Genomic DNA, 9,025 nt, shown 5'->3' on the forward strand with positions numbered 1-9,025 from the left:
AACCTCTGTCTATAGCTCTTCAGGCACTCTATCAGATCTAATCCCTTGAATCTATTTGTCACTTCTACTGTATAATCGTAAGGAATTTTATTTAGGTCATACCTGAATGGTCTAGTGGTTTTCCTTACTTTCTTCAATTTAAGTCTGAATTTGTCAATAAGGATTTCATGATCTGAGCCACAGTCAGCTCCTGGTCTTGTTTTTACTGACTGTTGTAGAGCTTCTCCATCTTCAGCTGCAAAGAATGTAATCAATCTGATTTCAGTGTTGACAATCTGGTGATGTCCGTATGTAGTCTTCTCTTGTGTTGTTGGAAGAGGGTATTTGCTATGGGTTCTCTTAGAAAAACTCTGTTAGCCTTTGACATGCTTAGTTTTGTACTCCAAGGCCAAATTTGCCTGTTACTCCAGGTATCTCTTGGCTTCCTACTTTTGCATTCCAGTCCCCTATAATGAAAAGGACATCTTTTTGGGGTGTTAGTTCTAGAAGGTCTTGTAGGTCTTCATAGAACCATTCAACTTCAGCTTCTTCAGTATTACTTCTTGGGGCATAGATTTGGATTACTGTGATATTGAATGGTTTTCCTTGGAAATGAACAGAGATCATTCTGTCATTTTTGAGATTGCATCAAAGTACTCCATTTTGGACTCTTTTCTTGACTCTGATGGCTACTCTATTTCTCCTAAGGGATTCTTACCCACAGTAGTAGATACATCTAAATTAAATTCACCCTTTCCAGTCAATTTTAGTTTGCCAATTCCTAAAATGTTGATGTTCACTCTTGACATCTGCTGTTTGACCACTTCCAATTTGCCTTTTTTCATAGACATTTATTTTTTAAACAAATATTTATTTAACACCTATAATATTAGCACAATGTCAAATATTAAAACTTTAATGAGACTTTAAAAGGAATAACTCACCATCTTTTTTCTTGCAAGTTAAATTCTAGTTGAAGAGATAAATATTAATATTAATTAAAAGTAAATCACAGAAATGCATAATTGCAATATAAAACATCCATGTGCAGAATTCCCTGGCAGTCCAGTGATTAAGACTTAATGCTTACACTGCAGGGGGCATGGGTTTGATTCCTTGCTGGAGAGCTTACATCCCATATGCCCCTGTGGTACAGCCAAAAAACCAAAAATACATGTGCATTTTACCATTTTGAGAACATTTTTCCAAACAGCATGGTTTGGATTTTGAGATAAGTATTAACATAAGTATCCTTTTCTTTTCCTTAATTTTTCCACATCTTTTTACTTACATTTAGAGCAAAGACTCTAAGTCTCACATCAAATTACCCTGCCTGGTGGGTCCTATGTCAGAAACATGAGCCCCTAGATTATCTGTTTATGAAAATCAATGGAGCTTATGTTCAGGAGAGCCAGATGGCTGTAGGAAATAGAGCTCTAATTGTAAAGGGCACACACAAAATCTTACATGCTATGAAACTCAATACAGAAGCAGAAGTTTGAAAGAAGCCTTGGTCAAACCCATTTCCCAAACCCATTTCCCACAGGGTTAGGAGGCAAATGGAACTCTCCCTGGGAAACTGAACACTGGAAATAGATTTGTGAGCTCATTCTAACAGTAAAACATTGACATTGAAAGCACAATTTGGGAATCCTCCTTCTCTTTTATTAATGTCATGAACCCAGCCCCACTCACCAAGCTCCACCCTACCACCAGATCACACAGATTATCATATCAAACTATCATAGTAAGTATCAAATTAAAATATTAAAATAATCATATATGTAACCATATACAGGACTAAGGGGCTTCCCAGTTGGGCTAGTGGAATCCACTGGCCAATGCAGGAGACACAAGAGATGTGGGTTCAACCCCTGGATCAGGAGGATTGCCTGGAGGAGGACATGCAGTCACTCCAGTATTATTACCTAGAGAATCCCATGGATTCAAGAGGAGCCTAGCTACAGTCAATAGGGTCACAGAGTTGGACTCAACTGAAGTGACTTAGCACAGCACACGGCGCATATAGGGTTATAAATGACCTTATGGTAACCACATCCAAATTATAATAGATGACACATACACATGGATAAAAGAAGAAAGAATCCAAAGGTAATGCTAAGTAAAGATGGTCATCAAATCACAAGGGAATAGAGCAGAAAGGAACAAAAACTAAGAAAAGAAAAACAAGTCTGAAAACAATTAGCAAGATGACACTAAGTACATACCTACCAATAATTACTTTAAATGTAAATAGACTAAATGCTCCAATCAAAAAATCACAGAGTGACTGAATGAATTTAAAAAAATATATATGCTGCCTACAAGAGACTCACTTTGGATTAACTGAAAATGAAGAGATGAAAACAGGTATTCCATGTAAATGGAACTGAAAGTAAACTGGGTGGCAATATTTATATTAGACAAAATAGACTTTAAAACAAAGACTAGTATCTCACAGAGCACGAGCTGAGAGCTGGCAAGAGTCCCTGACCACGGGAAAGGAATATATAGACCCACGCAAAACTAAGTAGGATGAAGGAAGGAAGAGAAAAAGACTAGGAGAATGTATGGACTGGACCTGCCTCTGGGGAGTGGAGGAACTGAAGCAGGGGTAAGTTTCCCCACATCAGAGCAACAGTTTGGGACAGAGGGGAGGCATTTGAAAGGACTAGGGAGTGAAGCAGCTGATCTGTGCTGGTCTGAATAGAGTGAGAACCACATAGACAATCTGTATTGCAGCCCTACATACCCCAGACAGGGATGCAGGTCCCCAGTACACACAGGGGCTGGAAGCTGGGACATAGGGGCTGGAGAGAAATCTCAGGACAAGGATGGCTTTTGACTGCAGGAAGATGGCCCAATGGGATGTGAGAGAGAAGATTACTGCAGGGAATGCCCTTGGAGGAAATTTGGCAGCAATGGAGGCAAGGCAATACTGCTGAGTCAGGCACAGGGTGGAGCCATCACTGTAGCCTCTCTCTTTCCCCACACATTGGCACTGGCAGCTGATAAATAAAGAAAGACTCCAGAGAGGGTGCCCCTTTGAGTGACTGCTGTGATGAACAATAGAGAAGGACCCCAGCCAGGGTGGTTCCTTTGAGTGCCTGCTGCACCAAGCAACAAAGGACCAGCCAGGGAAGCATTTTGAACACTGCTGCCAGAAGCTAGAAAAAGGCTCATATAGCATCTTATCTCCTGTGCCTGTGGTCACTGGCTCCCCTGTGCACCTGACAACACCAGGTTCCCTGTGATCCAAGCAGCTGCACCACCTTCATGCTTAATCCTCCCTAGGGCAGAGTGGCCAGAGGCTAGGGAAAACTCTAATGGAACCATATCCCCCTCTGCCTATGGCTGTCAGCTTCCCTGCACACCTGGCTCTGCTGCTGCTGCTGCTGCTAAGTTGCTTCAGTCGTGTTCAAATCTATGAGACTCCATAGGCGGCAGCCCACCAGGCTCCCCTGTCCCTGGGATTCTCCAGGCAAGAACACTGGAACGGGTTGCCATTTCCTTCTCCAGTGCATGAAAGTGAAAAGTGAAAGTGAAGTCGTTCAGTCGTGTCCGACTCTTTGCGACCCCATGGACTGCAGCCTACCAGGTTCCTCTGTCCATGGGATTTTCCAGGCAAGAGTACTGGAGTGGGGTGCCATTGCCTTCTCCACCTCGCTCTGCTAAGGACCTCTTAATCCAAGCATCTATGCTGCCTCCATGCCTGCTCCTCACTGGAGCAGTCTCAAGTCCTCTGGGGAGCCTCAGGAGTAAATTCCTGTGGATGACCCACATGCAGAGGTGTAAATAAAGCACAATTGAATTATAGGACAGAGTGGCTAAAGAATAGGATCTAAAACTCTTCCACCATCTGTATAAGCTGCAGATTAAATCCACATGACCAACTAGGTAGACTCTGTATCCATGAAATGCATAAAAGGACAGAGTGTTCACACAAAAGTAAAATCCCTAGCTCTGGCAACCATGGATACTGGAGGCAAGTACATACAGGACTAGGGCTAGATGAGAGTCTGAGCTGTCCCCACAGCAAGTCCAGAGAACAGTCCAGTATTAGAGGGCCTCTTAGAGAGGCAGAGATGGAACTACAACTCTATATACATTTCCCCCCTTTTTTCCCTCTTTTTAAAAACTTTTTTATGTTGTTCTCATGTTCTTCATTATTTCTTTAATTTTATTTTATAGCCTACTTTTTCAATTTTTAGAACATCTTATTTTTAAATTAACTCATTTTTCCTATTTTTACAGTACTATTTAATTATATAGCATTCTCCCCATATTTTTGATTTTGTATTTTTGCTGGTCTTGTTTTTAGTATTCATTTTACTATGGGTTCATTTATTGTTTTGATCTCCTTTTTTGACTCCTGTCTTCACTGTTATTTTTGTCTGTTTTCTCTCCTCCTTTCTCTTTGTAAGTGTATGGGATTCTTTGGGTGTTCTTGGCTACTGACTGTTGCTTTCACCTTTAGTCTTGGGGTTTTATCTTCCATGCTGGGAGACCTGTGAAATCCTGGTGCAACAGTACAGGGTCAGGCCTGAACCCTTGAGGTGGGAGACACAAGTACAAGACTTTGGACCACCAGAGAACTCGTGATCATGTGGAACATCAATTGACAAAACCTGGCTGAAAGGCTTCCATCTCAACAGTAGGACTAAGCCCCACCCAAAGTCCAGAAAGCTCCAATTCTGGAATCCTCATGCCAAACCTTTAGCAAAACAGAAACACAGCCCTGCCTCTAGCAAAAAGGCTACTCAAAGTCATAAAAAGTCCATAGACCCCCTAAAACACACTACTGAATATGGCACTACCCATCAGATCTCAAACACAAATCTTCCCAAACAGAAAAACCCCACCAGGCACTGGTCCAACCCCACCCATGGAGGGGGACAGACTCCACAATTAAGAGGGACTACAAACCTTCAGCCTGCAGAAAAGAGACCCTAAACACAGTAAATTAAACAAAATGAAGAGACAGAGAAACATACAACAGATGAGTGCTGCAGATGAAGAAACATGGTGTAAACCCATAAGAACAAACAAATGAAGAGAAAATAAGCGGTCTACCTGAAAAAGAATTCAGAATTAATGATAGTAAAAGTGAGGCAAAACTTAGGAAATAAAATGGACCAACAGATAAAGAAACTGAAGGGTGAACCGTGGGCTTTCAAAGCACATGACTATCAAGAACAAGTATGCCACATCTAAGCATGCTAAGATCAGCACTCTAGCACAGCTGAATTCTGCACTAGTTCAAGATTTAGCCAAGGCTAAAGACAGATCTAGAAGACTCAAGACATGTTTGAAAAAACCTCAAAGAATTAAATAATAGACAATCCGCAATGAACAGCACAATAACTGAGATTACAAAGACACTAAAGGGAACCAACAGCAGACTATCTGAGACAGAAGAATGGATAAGTGATCTAGAAGATAGAATGATTGAAATGATTGAAGGAGAACAGAATAAAGAAAAAAGAATAAAAAGAAATGAGGACAGTCCCAGAGGCTTCTGGGACAATACTGAGCATATCATCTTGAGAAATATAGGGATCCCAAAAGAAGAAGAAGAAAAAAGAAAGAGTTTGAGAAAATATTTGAGATTATAGTCAAAAACTTCTCTAAAGTGGGAAAGGAAATAGTCACCCAAGTCAAGGAAGCCCAGAGAGTCCCATACCAGATAAACCCAAGGAGAAACATGCCAAGACACATATTAATCAAACTAATGAAAATTAAACACAAAGAACAAATATTAAAAGCAGAAAGGCAAAAGCAACAAATAACATACAAGGGGATCTCCATAAGGCTAACAGCTGTCCTTTCAATAGAAATTCTGCAGGCCAGAAGGGAGGGGTAGGGTATAGTTAAAGTGATGAAAGGAAAAAAAAAAAACTTCAACCAAGACTACTCTGTCCATCAAGGATCTCATTCAGATTTTAAGACTCAATACAGACTCAGATTTGTCCATAAGTCAAAAGATTTATGGACAAGCAAAAATTAAGAGAATTTATCGTCACCAAACTGTTTCACAGCAAATACTAAAGGAATTTCTCTAGATAGGAAACAAAAGAGAAAGAAAAGGCCTATAAAAACAAACCCAAAACTATAAGTAAATGGTAATAGGATCATACATATCGATAATTACCTTCAACATGAATGGAATAAATGCTGCCACCAAAAGACACAGATTGGCTGAATGGATACAAATGCAAAACCTATATATGCTGTTTACAAGACACTCACCTCAGACTTAGGGACACATACAGACTGAAAGTGAGGGGCTTGAAAAAGATATTCTGAGGAATTGGAAATCAAAAGAAAGTGGGAGTAGCAATACTCAGATAAAATACACTTTAAAATAAATAGCATTACAAGGGACAAGGAAGGACACAACATAATGATCAAGGATCAATCCAAGAAGAAGATATTACCATTATAAATACATATGCACACAGTATAGGAGCACCTCAATACATAAGGCAAAAGTGAAAATTGATAGTAACCCAATAATAGTGAGGGACTTTAATTCTTCACTTATGCCAAAAGACAGATCATCCAGACAGAAAATTACTAAGGAAGCACAAACTTTAAATGATACATTGGACCAGTTGGACATAATTTAATATCTACAGGGCATTCCATGAAAAAGAGCAGATTTCAATTTTTCTCAAGTGCACATGGAACATTCTCCAGGACAGATTGCATACTGGCTCACAAATCAAGTCCTGAAACATTTTTTAAAAATTGAAATCATTTCCAGCATCCTTTCTGACCACAATGCTATAAGATTAGTTGCTAACTTGGGCTTCTCTGGTGGTTCAGCTGGTGAAGAATCCACCTGCAATGCGAGAGACCAGGGTTTGATCCCTGGGTTGGAAAGATCTCCTAGAAGAGGGAAAGGCTACCCACTGTAGTATTCTGGCCTTGGGAATTCCATGGACCATAGTCCACGGGGTAACAAAGATTTGGACACGACTGAGTGACTTTCATTTTCACGGGGGGGCGGGCGGGAGAACTACAAAAAACACTAACACAGGGAGGCTATAAACAATACACTTCTGAATAAACAGTAGATCACTGAAGAAGGAAAAAAGGAAATCAAAATATACCTAGAAAAAAATGACAATGAAAACACAACAACTAAAAACCTATGGGATCAATAAAAGCAATGCCAGGAGGTAAATTTATAGCAATACAAGTCTATCTCAAAAAAAAACCAAGAGAAACATCAAATAAAAAACTGAACCTTATACCTTAAAAAACTAGAAAAATAGGACAAAAAATACCACAAAGTTAGTAGAAGGAAAGAAATCATAAATACCAGAGCAGAAATAAATGGAAAAAAAATTAAAGAGACAATCAGTTCAGTTCAGTACAGTCGCTCAGTCACGTCATACCCTTTGCGACCCCATGAATTGCAGCACGCCAGGCCTCCCTGTCCATCACCAACTCCCAGAGTTCACTCAAACTCATGTCCATCGAGTCGGTGATGCCATCCAGCCATCTCATCCTCTGTCGTCCCCTTCTCTGCCTGCCCCCAATTCCTCCCAGCATCAGAGTCTTTTCCAGTGACTCAACTCTTTGCATGAGGTGGCCAAAGTACTGGAGTTTCAGCTTTAGCATCATTCCTTCCAAAGAACACCCAGGACCGGTCTCGTTTAGAATGGACTGGTTGGATCTCCTTGCAGTCCAAGGGACTCTCAAGAGTCTTCTCTAACACCACAGTTCAAAAGCATCAATTCTTTAGCGCTCAGCCTTCTTCACAGTCCAACTCTCACATCCATACATGACTACTGGAAAAACCATAGCCTTGACTAGACGGACCTTAGTCAACAAAGTAATATCTCTGCTTTTGAATATGCTATCTAGGTTGGTCATAACTTTTCTTCCAAGGAGTAAACATGTTTTAATTTCATGGCTGCAATCACCATCTGCACTGATTTTGGAGCCCCCAAAATAAAGTCTGACGCTGTTTCCACTGTTTTCCCATCTATTTGCCATAAAGTGATGGGACCAGATGCCATGAACTTAGTTTTCTGAATATTGAGCTCTAAGCTAACTTTTTCACTCTCCTCTTTCACTTTCATCAAGAGGCTGTTTAGTTCCTCTTCACTTTCTGCCATAAGGGTGGTGTCATTTGCATATCTGAGGTTATTAATATTTCTCCCGGCAATCTTGATTCCAGCTTGTGCTTCTTCCAGCCCAGCATTTCTCATGATGTACTCTGCATATAAGTTAAATAAGCAGGGTGACAATATACAGCCCTCATGTACTCCTTTTCCTATTTGGAACCAGTCTGTTGCAATAGCAAATATCAATAAAACTAAGCTGGTGCTTTGAGAAGATAAACCATTGAGAAAGCACTAGCCAGATTCATTAAAAAAAAAAAAAAGTTGAGGAGAAGATCCTAATTAGTAAAATTAGAAATGAAAAAGGAGAAGTTACAACAGACAATACAGAAATACAAAGGATCATAAGAAAGTACTATCAGCAACTATCCTGGAGAAGGATATCCACTCCAGTATTCTTGCCTGGAAAATTCCATGGACAGAGGAATCTGGTGAGCTACAGTCCATGGGATTGCAAAGAGTCAGCCATGACTGAACACATCAGCACAGCATCAGCAACTATAGGAAAATAAAATGAACAACCTGGAAGAAATTGACAAATTCTTAGAAAAGTATAACTTTCCAAAACAGAACGATGAAGAAATAGAAAATATGAACATACCAATCATAAGCACAGAAATCAAAACAGTAATCAAAATTTTCTAACAACCAAAACCCCTATGGACAGATGGTTACACAGGCAAATTCTAACAAAAGTTTAGAGAAAAACTAACATCTCTCCTGCTCAAACTCTTCTGAAAACTGCAAAGGAAGAAAAACTCCCAAACTCCTTCTACCAGACCACCATCACCCTGATACAAAACCTAGACAAAGATTCCAGAAAATAAAATAAATAAATGGCAGATCAATATCACTGATGAACATAGATCCAAAAATCCTCAACAAAATTCTAGCAAACAGAATCCAACATT

Source organism: Oryx dammah, unplaced genomic scaffold (genome assembly GCF_014754425.2).
Source record: "Oryx dammah isolate SB20612 unplaced genomic scaffold, SCBI_Odam_1.1 HiC_scaffold_12, whole genome shotgun sequence".
Lineage (NCBI taxonomy): Eukaryota > Metazoa > Chordata > Mammalia > Artiodactyla > Bovidae > Oryx > Oryx dammah.